A 12,918-nucleotide genomic window follows, 5' to 3' on the forward strand; every position below is an offset into this window, starting at 1 on the left:
AACCGCTGGGCCACCAGGGCTGCCCTAGACACTTGCTGTCTAGTGAGGAAGATACCTGTGAGCAAATAGCAATGGAATGATGTATTAACTCTTTAGTAGTTGTACAACAAATATGGTTTGAACATATATGGTAAGAGGATGGGATTAAGTTTTGGGAAAAGACGTAGGAAAGACTTCACAGAAGAATGGCATGGGAGAGCTAGGACTTTTCCAACTGAAAGAGAGGGGTAGAGACACAGACAGAGGGAAAAGCAGGCTCCTTGGAGGGAGCCCAATGAGGGACTCAATCCCAGGACTCCAGGATCATGCCCTGAGCCAAAGGCAGGTGCCAAACCGCCGAGCCAGCCAGGGATTCCCTATTTTCCTGAACATAATACCCTCAAGGTCCATCCACATTGTTGCAAATGGTAAGATTTCATTCTTTTTTTTTATGGCTGAGGAGTATTCCAGTGTGTGTGTGTGTGTGTGTGTGTGTGTGTGTACATTACAATATGTATATTCATCCATCCATCAATGGGTGAATGAATAAAAGAAGATAAACAAGATGTCTTTATCCATTGATCCATTGATGGACACAGGTTGTTTCTGTATCTCGGCTATTGTAAATAATGCTGCAATGACCATAGGGGGTGCATAAATCTTTTTAAATTAGTGTTTTCATTTTCTTTGGATAGGTGCTCAGTAATGGAATTGCTGGATCATATGGTAGCTCAATTTTTAAATTTTTGAGGAAACTTCATACTGTCTTCCATAGTGGCCACGCTGAGTTAGATGCCACTAACAGTGCACAAGGGTTCCCTTTTCTCCACAACCTTGCCAATACTTGTTATTTCTCATCTTTTTTATTCTAGCCATTCTGATAGGTGTGATGTGGTATCTCACTGTGGTTTTCATTTGCATTTCCCTGACGATGAGGGATGTTGAGCATCTTTTCATGTGCCTGTAGGCCATCTATATATTTTCTTCAGAAAAATGTCTATTGAGATATTCTGTCCTTTTTCCTCTTTCCTTTTTTTTTTTTTTTAAAAAGATTTATTTATTTATTTGAGAGTGAGCACAAGAGAGCATGGGAGCAGGGGGTGGGGAGGAGCAGGGGAAGAGAAAGTCTTAAGCAGACTGTGCTGAGCATGGAGCACAACATGGGTCTTGATGTGGAGCTTGATCCCAGGACCCTGAGATCATGAACTGAGCTGAAACCAAGAGTCGGATGCTTAACCAACTGTGCCACCCAGGTGTCCTTCCTCTGTCCTTTAAAAAATTGGATGATTGGGGTTTTTGGGGGCTATTATTGAGTCATATGAGCCCATTATATATTTTGGATATAAAAACCTTATCAGATGTCCAATTTGTTGATTTTTTAAAGATTTTATTTATTTATTCATGAGAGACACACAGAGAGAGGCAGAGACACAGAGGCAGAGGGAGAAGCAGGCTCCCTGCGGGGAGCCCGATGTGGGACTCGATCCCGGGACCCCAGGCTTACAACCTGAGCCGAAGGCAGATGCTCAACCCCTGAGCCACCCAGGCGTCCCCAGATGTGCAGTTTGAAAATATCTTCTCCTGTTAAGTAAGTTGTCTTTTTGTTTTGTTGATGGTTTCCTTCACTGTGCAGCTTTTTAGTCTGATGTAGTCCCATTTTGTTTATTTTTGCTTTTGTTTTCTTTGTCTTTGGAACCAGAGCCAAAAAACATTGCTCTGACAGATGTCAAGAAGCTTACTGCCTGTGTTTTCTCCTAGGTGTTCATAGTCCCTTCAGGTAAGGAACCCGCCTGGCCTCTACAAGCCATTTAGTATAACCTCTTCCGCCCTCTTCTGAAGGCCCTGGCTCCTTCATTTGCTTCCTGGAGAATATGTGCCCAATGATAAAAATGTCAAATGGGCAGAATTACACAAAAAATTAACTCATACAAAAGTGTAAAGGATTACTCAGAAAATGTTAGTGACTGCTGCTGCTCTCATGTCCAATCTGGTAGAGGAGAGGGACTGATGGGGGAGTGGGGGACAGCAGGAAGGGCTGGGGTGGGGGTCGGGGAGCCGGCTGCCCTTGAGAGACAAGAAACAAATACAGGAAGAGGTGGCCGGGCAGCAGCTGCCTTTGAGTTTACTTGTTTACCTTCTCCTGGGAAGGAGCAAATAGAAGCCGCTCAAGATATTATTTTTAGAGCTGTTTTCAGCATGGCCAGAAAGGGCTGCGGTACTATTTGGCTATAAAGAGTGCTTAGCATGCCTCACTTTCTTATAGAAGGGCTTTGTTTCTGGGAGCACCCACATGTTAAATTAAATGCTCTCAAGAAAGAGCATTTAGGGTATCGGTGCCCCTTGAATGATGTGGGGGCTCTTCTGGCACCAGGAGGGGTCGGCATGGCTCTCTTCTGCTGCCAGTTTTCCCGCCGGCCTCTACTTCTCTGCGGTTCCTTACTGTTCGCCAAATTCTTACATTTGACAGAGGGCTTCTGAGAGCCTAGGGCTCCTCAAGGCCGTGAAGAGGTATTTTCAGATGAGGAGGCTGATGTGCAGCGAGTCGGAGCCATTACAGAGCAGGTGAGAGGGAGGATTAGAATGAGTCCACGGTGGGGGTGGGCAGGGAGGAGGGGGCAGGAAACGGGATTTTGTGATTGGACAGGCCTTGTTCTCATCCTGGCTTTTTCTGAGCTGTGGGACGATTTAGGAAGTTGGCTCTGGCCTCAGTTTCCTTTTTTTTATAAAGTGGAGATAAAACAGTTAATGTTATTGTGAAGATTTTTAAAGGCGATAAAGAATGTAAAGCACCTCTGGGTGCCATTTCCTTTGAATGTCTACCCTGAATCTCCTCTCTAATCACCCCATTTCCCTCCGCTGTGCCTCCAGACCTTCCATTTCCTTCACTCTGCCTCCGTCTCCAGTGTTGCTCAAAGGTTGCCCTCTTTCAGAAGGAGGAATTCCCATTTGGTGTGGGACAAAACCCGAATGAGGGCACAGTTAGGGATGAAGCTTTTGAGGCCTGTAGGTGATTGGCATTCTTTCAGAACGCCTGGCCTTCTCTTTGGAATCACCGCTTCCCTCACATGCTCAGGGGTTGTAAGGGGCCCGTTACCAAAAGTCCAGGGTGAGTGGCTCAGGCTGGTGCTGCTCTGAGTCTGAGCAAGAGACAGTCAGATGCTCTTCTCCTGGGTGCTAATTCTTTGGTGTCCCTTTACAAAAGGGCTCTATTTACCTCTGAGTATTAAAACCTCAAAGGTCTAGGTTAAGCATCTAGGCCTGAGGGAAATTGTCCAGGGAGACCTTCAGCTGCTTTTGGCTTGGGCTGGGATTTGGGAAAGGTACCAGACTCTCTCTCTTTTTTTAATTTGATAAAATATAAATAACACAAAATCTACCATTTTAACCATTTTTACGTATAAAATTCCGTGGCAGTAAATGCATTCATATTGTTGTGTGACCATCACCACCATCCATTTCCAGAATTTTCTCATTATCTCCTACTGAAATTCCATACCCATTAAATAATAATAATAACTCCCTAATTCCCTTTATCCTCAGCTCTTAGCAACACTATTCTACTTTCTGTCTCTATGAATTTGACTATTCTATGCACCTCATGTCAGGAACCATACAATATCTGTCTTTTTGTGTCTGGACAGGCCTCTTTTAAAGGAAAAAAATTATATAGTACAGATTTTCTCTACCACCTATTCTGATCTTGCTTATGCACACACACACACACACGAAAATGTAGGTATGAATCCTACACTCACAGCTTTATTTGCAGCTTACACAATTAGCAAACCAAATTATCAAACTAAACCTAAAAATCCACAAAATCCTGTATGATTAAATTTAATGTGAGAGACAATGTTTTGCTGAAACAAAACCCCCAAATTGATTAATAATCAAAAGACTTTTGGTTTTGGCTGTATATTTAATTTTTTCTGCATTTTGACTTCAAATGTTTTAATGCAGAGAATAACTGCATAAGTATGTTATAGAAAATGTCACTAGTAACATCAAAGCTTGGTTTGATAGTGCAAGATAATCAGACCACACACTTACCCATAAGATGCCAGCAAGCAATTCTTGAAGACCAATTTTAATGAGGTGTTACTAGATAATAGTGTAAAATTTTCTTTTCTTGGAAATAAGATTAGCATTGTGATGTTATTAAAATCTGAATTACAGGGGGCATCTAATCTAATTCTTATTAGAGTTGGGAATGGAAAAATCCTTTATTGCAATTATCTACTTCTTGCTGCTAATGAACTGCTGCAAGTTGGTAAACACGAAGATAAGCTCTAAGCAGTAGAATCTGATTATGGAATCACCTACTTTGGCCAAGTCCTCTTGAAAACAGCATGCTTATTAAGCTGTTTCAGTTATTTATTGTTATGAAACAAATAATCCCAAATTTGTGGCATAAAACAACACTTGTATTGCTCACAAATCTATGATTTGGGGAGAGAGTGGTAAGGATGGTTCATCTCTGCTTCACTAGGACTTACCTGAGGTGGCTTGAAGATTGGGAGCTAGAATTGTCTAATACAGAGACCAGTAAAGTTTTTCTGTAAAAACAACAACAACAACAACAACAACAACAACCACCACCAACAATATATTATTCTCACCCTTGAGGACCATATAATTTGTTGTAACCACTAAACTCTGTCATTGTAGCACAAAAGAAATCATAGACAAATATATGGGCATGGTAGTGTTCCAATAAAACTATTTATAAGATGGCCGATGGGTCAGACTTGGCCATTTCAGAACCTGCCCTGATATAAAGTTTGCTTGCTGACATGCCTGGCAATCAATGCTGGGTGCTCACTGGGACCTTATCTGGATCTTTCAGCCAAAATACCTAGGTGTGGTCTATTCATGGGTCCTGAGCTTCTTTGCAACTTAGAACTATGTTCCAAGTACAATGGTTCAGATAGAAAGAGCCAGGAAAAAGCGCTCTTCTTTATGACTTAGCCTGGGAGGTCATGCAGCATTATTTCTACCACATTCTATTTGTTGAAGCAGTCACAAAAGCCCATGGAGATCAAAGGGGAGGAAATACAGGCTTTGCCTCTTGATGAGATAGTGACAAGGTTCTGAAGATGCATGTAGGACGAGGAATATTGCTGAGCCCATCTGTGGAGAACACAATCTTCCACATTTATCATTTGCCATGTGATGACTTGTTCTGCCACTACTTTGTTTATAGTCAAACCATTTCAGTATCCTTACTATACAGCAGGCCTTGACACCATTTAAACTTGGCTTGTGAAAACCTTCACAAAGCGCAATCTTAGGTACTGAAATTTCACGGAGCATTCTAAAGCATCTAGATGATTGAGAACAAGCTAAGAATTATTTTTAATAGCATCATTAAAATAAAAAGCCTAATTAAAAAAAATCTCAGCGAGACCTTATGATTCTCTGCAAACATCTTCTTCATTTCATTTGAGAAACACTAATGTAGGCTTTTGGCTAGAGTGGAAAACAAATTCCTCCCAGCTCTTACATGGTCTAGTCCAACTTCCTGGAGTGAAGATTACAATCATAAGCTGTGTGCATTTGCTGCAAGAGTTCTCTCCCCAGAGCTCCCTTGGGAAGCTGTAGTTCAAGGATTTGGTCTTGGCCATCTCTGGTCTTTCCCTCAGAGGTACTGTTGACAACTCCGATTTAATGGTTTTTAACTGTTTTCAGCTGCACTGTGGCTCTTCTGTAGCCTCTTCACAGCAGTATGAGGAAAAGATTCTCTTCTTTATTTGGTATTTGAAATTCTGGTTGACCTGTCTTAGCTTTGTGGATCCTCTTCCAAAAGTCTTCCTTAGAGTTTTGTTTGGTGTCCAACCTGGAGGACTGATACCTGCTGCAGGCTGCCAGTTGATAGAAAAGAAAGCATGGGAACTCTTTCTTGCTTAACCATCTGATTTCTCTTTCTAGATTTTCTGAATAGATCTTAAGAATGCTGTCCACTCTGATAAAGCCTTGCTGAGTGAGATCTTCATTCAAAGCTTTTAGTGATGAAAGAAGACATGGGAAGCATGTCCTTAGGTAAGGAATACCCACATTCAGAGAATCTTTGGTGGCTAGATTGAATGACCCTATCTGATCTATAGGGAACAATACAGACACACAAGAGGTCTCAATGAATCAATGATTGTGAGGCAGGATGGTGGTAAGAGCTCATACCTCTCACACCCACCATGTCTTCTTTCTGGGTTGTTGGATGTTGAGCTTTTCACAGCTGGTCCAGGGACTGAGGGCAAGGGCCCAGTTGGTATGGGGCTTTGGAGACCTTTTTACTCAGACCTTTTTGAGACCTTTTACTATTGAAAGGGAAATAGCATATTTCCAAGATGGGAAGACACTCGGTTAAAGCTATTTTGCTCTTTCTGCCATATTTGTAACCGAGAGGCTGAGCTATGGGCCCTTCTTTTCTCCTGTATATTCTGATAAGGGATCTCTATCTTAGGATGTTTTCCCTCTTTCCTGCTGTTCATTCCCCCACTGAGAGTCAGACCTTCTCTCAGTGACTCATGTAGTTGCTGTAGAGATAATTCTGATGTCAAAGGCTGAGGCCATTGATTTGAGAGGAGAGAAAGCAAGTCTCCTCTCATCATGCAAATATCCCTAATTAAGAAATCCAGAGACAGATTCTGTGTCATGGAAACATAATTTCCTTTTGACTCAGAGAGTTTCAGGAATTGCTGCAGGCTATCATCCTATTTTGATTTCCTGGGTTAAATGGCTTCTTCACCCTTTGCCCTGAGTCTTCTTGAACAAAAGTGAATTCAATCTAACATTTGTGAAATATCTTCTATGTGCCAGGCGTGATCCTAGTGACTTGAGAAATAGGTATCAACAACAGAGTTCCTGCCCCCAAGGAGATTAAAAGTGACTGAAATAATCTTGAAGTGGTAAACCCCAATGGCATGTAGATCCTAATGGAAAGGTGAAAACTTTGTGGACACTGTCATGAGCTGAATTGTGTTCCTTCAAAATTCGTATGGTCAAGTCCTAACACCCAGTACTTCAAGTGTGACATTTTTTGGAGACAGAATTTTTTACAAAGGGAATTATGTTATGAAGTAAGGTCATTAGGATGCATATTAGAGAGATCTGGAACAGATCCCTGAAAGCCTGTTGAAGGAATCAATCCTGCTGACATTCTGCATTTGGACTTAGAACTTCTCGGCTGGGAGACAAAAACGTTCTGTAGTTTAATCTATCCAGTTCCTGGTACTTTGTTGTACCAGCCTTAACAAAATAGTGTGAGCACCCAGTGGTTTTACAATCTGGTAGGAAACACTGGGTGGATATAAATTAAATGTTTGTGGAATTTGAATTTACTAGACATTTGATAAATTCATTTTTGTATTCATTCCCCCTATCTTTACTTTGGTTTATTTCTTATTATACTTTATATGGGAAATTATTTCATCTTTTATTTGTTTACTGTTTACCTGCTTTATGATAGACATGTAATACATCTCTCCACTCAATATTCAGGTACCTTTTATGTCCATTCCATGTTCATACCTGTCTGAACAAAAAGAACTTCAAAGAATGGCTATTGTCTCTGAGGAGCTTGTGATTTCAGGAGACAAAGAATGCCCATGTGAGGGGCTGCATTCCAGTGCCACGTGATGAGTAAGTATGTGCTGGACAGATGTTGGATCATAACTGTTGCAGAGGGCAGGTGTAGTGGGCCAAAGTGTACAGGAAAAGGCTCATGGAGGACGGGGAATCTATGCTTGAGATGAAAGAAGAGCCCAGGAGAGAGTATAGGAGAGTACAGAATATTCAGAGCCCATCTGCTTTCCTTAACACCTGGGAGCTGTGCGATTGCTCCAGACCAGGGGCTGGAGATGATGGATGGAAGCGGGACCTTCACTGTGGCATCCCAGGAGGCCAGAACCAAAGCCCAATGGTTCTCAATTCTGGCTGTATATGAAAATCAACTTGTGAAGTTAAAAAAATATATATGTTGGGACGCCTGGGTGACTCAGTGGTTGAGCACCTGCCTTTGGCTCAGGTCATGATCCCGGGGTCCTGGGATCAAGTCCCAAATTAGGCTCCCCACAAGGAGCCTGCTTCTCCTTCTGCCTATGTCTCTGCCTCTCTCTTTGTGTTTCTCATGAATAAATAAAATCTTTTAAAAAATACATATGTTAATATAAAGATCCTATCTTCTTTTTTTAAGAATTTATTTATTTATTTATTTATTTATTTATTTATTTATTTATTTATTTATTCATTCAGAGAGAGAGAGAGCGTGCGCACAAACAGGAGGAGTGGCAGGCAGAGGGAGAAGCAGGCTCCCCGGTGAGCAAGGAGCCTGATGCAGGGCTTGATTCCAGGACCCTGAGCCGAAGGCAGACACTCAATTGACTGAGCCACCTAGGCATCCCTAAAGATCCTACCTTGATCTGGGATGTCCTGGAAACTGCAGGCAGGGCTTCCGAGAGAAGAAATCCCTTTAGGATGTGGATTGACAGCAATGGCTTTTAGTGCAAGACCCAAGCTACTCAGCCCAGTCATGAGATTCTTGTAGTTCTGGAATAATAGGGATAACTGCTAGAAAGAAGACATCTGGCTGCATTCCACTGGTATGGCCTTCTTTTCCTGAGTGTAAAAGTGCCTCCTTGTGACATTAGAATTATGTTTGACAGATCTGTATCCTGTTTCCATTTCTGTGCTATATTTTATGGTGGGAGCAGTAGCAACAGCAGCTGAAATAACCTGGTCTCCCTCTTTTCAGGACCATTACGCTTCCTGAAGGTATTCATAGGAACCATCTAGAGAAGTGGTTTTTGCGTTGCTGGTTTTTATCTGTTTGTTTTGAGGCTGTTGGGGAAATTAGGTCCAGAGTTTAAGGGATCTCCCAACTTGGGTCCTGTTGGCTTGATTTTGTCCAGCATTATCTGTGAGGCCCTATCATAATGCTTGGCACATAGTGGACTTTCACTAACGAGACAGGAGGGATCCTCTGAAACGCTAACCTCCAGATTCAGTATGAAAGAAAGATACTGCTGGGTTTCTTTTCATTTGCTCGAGATCCTCTTGAGCAAACAGAAAGGCAGGAGCAGAAAGAGGGTTGATCAGTATTTAAAAACCTAGAAATGTTTGGGATCTACAAAGCACCAGGCGGCGGGCAAGATACTGTGGTCATGAACTAGTGAACATAAATTAGACGTTGCTCTTGCCTTCTAATCCCTGATAATTTAGTTGGAGGGGCAAGAAATGAACATGTGAAAATTTAACAACAAAGGATTTATGTAACAGCTCCAAACAATAGAATTGTTGTCCGGGGCATCACAGGAGTATATAATTCATCACCAAATGCATTTTGAAGCCAGTTGGAATTGGCCAGGAAGGAAGCGATGTCACTTCAGGCCAGGGCAGTTAGAATGAGGGAGAGATGGGTTGGTGTGAACAAAAGTTAGGGCCCGAGGCAGTGCTGGCATGCTTTGGTAACAGAAACCCATGTGGCAGAAGCAGGTAGGAGAGTTTTAGGTGAGTTGAGAATGGGGGGGCGGGGCGGGGACAGAACTCCATAATGGAGGGTCTTGAACCCCAAATCAAGATTCCTCTTGAGGAAGTGGGAGCAGTGAAAGTTTTTCAGCAAAGTGGATTTGAGTTGAAGGGATTCTATGGCCCTCCTTGAGTCTCAGCAGAAGATCTGTGGTCTGCCCTGTTCCTAGTTGTCATAGGGTCTTCTAGAACTCTTGTCCCTCTTCATCTTTTTGTACCACTTAAAGGGCACGATGTTTGAGAAGAAACTTCGACCTTGGAGGATTGGCCATAACTTTGTTAAACAAGAGGGGTACTTGCTTTCAGTATCAAGTGTATTTGGCATTGAACTTCTCTAAGGGGGTGGGAGTGACCAGGTAGCTTTAGAGAGCTGCCTTCCAGCCTCCACGACACTGTTCAACGACTCAGCAATGGAGGTTTTGCAATCGGCTTATAGAACTAGACCAACTTGCTTTTCCTAAGGAAACCTTGGTGTCCTAAGAAAACCTCAGCCTGGGTCCCTGCCCTGCCGGATTGAAATTCCTTCTGTCTTCTGGTAGCACGCCTGTAGCACATGCTCTGGAACTTGTGTCAGGGAAAGCCAAAACGGCTTTGGAATCAAGTCAGATTTCAGTTCAAACTCTGGCTCTGCTTCTAACCAGTTGTGTGACTTTGGGTTAGTTACCTGGCCTCTCCCAGTTACAGTTTCCTCATCTGTAAAACAGAAACAATAACCACTTTGTGGGGTGGTTACAAGTCTTAAATCAGACAAGTATTAAGCGACACATAGTAGGTATTTTTCTATTACAAAGTACATAATATTTCTATAAAGGAAATTAGTTGTGTCTTTTGGCTCCACCCAAAACAAAATCAGATTGACTTTCCAACTATACCTTTTCTTCTAGGCCTGCCCTAATATTTGAGTCCTACAGGTGGCTGTGTTCCCCAAACTGTGCCTGACCTAGAAGGGGTTCAAGGAGAGACTTCTGTTGCCCAAGAAGTGGGCTGAACCAAAGGGTTACCCTTACTTTGCCAGATCTATTTAGAAGACCCTTCCCTCAGGAATAAATTGAACACAAAGAAGGGGGATTTTTATATAAAACAAGAAAAACAGGATTTCTAATCTTAAATCTGTTTCCCAAACAATTTTCTAAGACACATGCTTATATAATTTTTACTCTGTGCCAGGCACAGTTTAACCACTTTACAAGTATTAATTCATTGAACCCTCATAACAACTGTATGAGGTAGGTGTTATTATCCCAGTTTACAGTTGGGGGAACTGAGCCACAAAGAAGTTATGCAACTTGCTGAAAGCCACACAGACACATGGGTGACTTTAAGCCCTGGCATCGCAGTGGGGAAAACTATTGTACAAAAATTAGTGGAGAAGAGAGTTCATTTAAAATGCTTTCTTTTGACACAGCTTTCGGGTATAGTAACAGGGATTTAAACTTAGGGGAATCAACAACACTGTCATCCATGATGAGATACCTGAGCCTGGCTTCCCAGGTGACCTCAGCCCCTGTGTGTGGCCTCACTGGCATCCCCCTTAAGACAGTTCTGGCTCAGCCGCTCTTCTTTTCTTGATTTATTTCTTTTGACAAACATCTGTGAGCATCAACCATGCACTGGGCATAGTGCTAGGTGCTGGGGACACCAAGATAATTATAAACAAGTTGTAGGCTCGAGAAGGTCATGGTCTCATGGGCAAAGTTGAGAAATGAACCAATGGTCACATACATACTGAAGAAGGGGCTATCCCTGCCTTTCTTCACAAGTGAGCCTCACTTTCTCTGAGAACTGGAGCCAGCACATTCATTTACAAGGGAGGCAATTGCCACAGTCTGTCCACACTGACCAAGCTAAGCAGAATGCCTTTTGTTCTCTGCCCTCCTCCCTCCTTCCTCCCTCCTTTACCACACCTCCCTATCCCTCACTGTTTTTTTTTTTTTTAAGATTTTATTTATTTATTCATGAGAGAGAGGGGGAGAGAGAGAGAGAAAGAGAGAGAGAGAGAGAGAGAGAGGCAGAGAGAGAGAGAGAGGCAGAGAGAGAAGCAGGCTCCACGCAGGGGGCCCGACCTGGACTCAATCCTGGGTCTCCAGGATCAGGCCCTGGACTGAAGGCGGCACTAAACCGCTGGGCCACCTAGGCTGCCCCCCATCACTGTTCTTTGAACTTGTCCTTCCCTTCTTTTTTCCTGTCCTTTTGCTTTTCTCTTAGTTACCTGCAGACCCTTCCAGGGCCTCTCCCAAGCACTTATTCTCTGAGAACTACCTGTCTTTAGTATATTTAGACATCCAAGGGTAAGTCAAAGAATGAGAAGGGTTAAGAAACACTGACCCAGATCTTGTCAAGCTCACAACTGGTTATTTTGCCTCGTTACACTGACATTTCCTGCCTCTTTGTGACCTCAATAGTGAGTTGAACATCCCAAGACGCTCCCTTGTGCGAATGCTCCCTGGGACTGCTAAGGTGAAGAACATTTCAGGGAGAAAGAGACCAGAATAGGTACCAGAGGTGAGGAAAAGCCAAATCTGAGTACCTCTCCCACTTTCAGCCCCCAAATGCCATCTCTGCCTAGACCTCCCTTAACACAGCCCAGATGGTGTTACTGGGAAAAGTGTAGCAGCCAGAGGGTACAGAGAAAGTGCTTTGTTTGGGGCTCTGAGAAAGGGGACGGAGGAAGCTGATGGTGAAAAAAATGAACAGATTGTCCTATTAATGCTGCTTATTACTCAGTAACAAGCCTGTGAAGAAGGCATCTTTAAGAGAAGACCTTAATCTCAGTAACTTTCTTGTTTCTCTTCCATTAACTCTATCATTCTAGCCCCCTTCTCCCTAAGAGACTTAAAAGTGTCATTTTCAGAATTCAGTTCTTTCTGGGTCTTTTTAAAAAAGATTTTATTTATTTGAGAGAGAGAAAGCATGAGCAGAGGGAGGGGCAGAGGGAGAGTGAGACGCAGACTCCCTGCAGAGCAGGGAGCCTTACACAGGGCTCAACCCCAGGACCCTGGGATCATGACCTGAGCTGAGGGCAGATGCTTAACTGACTGAGCCACCCAGGCGTCCCCATTTCTGGTGATATTGTTTCTTGCTTTTAATTTATTGGAAGGCAGTGAAACCAGATGGCTCTGCCTCCCTTTCTGCTGCTTTGCTGGCCCCAGAACTGATTCTCTGCCTTCCTTTGTTTCATCCACTTATCTGTTCAGAAACCCATCCATCAAACATTTATTGTGCTTATACTTTGTGCAAAGTTCTCTGATGGCTACTCTGGAGGACTCAAAGATGCAGAAGATGCATTCAGTGCTTTTAGGAACTTGCAATCTCTGCAGGAGATACATCTAAATATGATAAAAATAAATACAGATACAGAAGAGATTTTGTGGAACTTGCATTGACTTTTCTTTTTACCATTTTAGAAGTGATATGGTT

General features: G+C 42.8%; 1 pseudogene; it reads left to right on the forward strand.

Moving 5' to 3' along the window:
* Window positions 1-12,918, forward strand: part of LOC102157278 — a 61,670-nt pseudogene that overhangs the window by 43,406 nt on the left and 5,346 nt on the right.

This window comes from Canis lupus, chromosome 33 (assembly GCF_011100685.1).
Source record: "Canis lupus familiaris isolate Mischka breed German Shepherd chromosome 33, alternate assembly UU_Cfam_GSD_1.0, whole genome shotgun sequence".
Classification (NCBI taxonomy): Eukaryota; Metazoa; Chordata; class Mammalia; order Carnivora; family Canidae; genus Canis; species Canis lupus.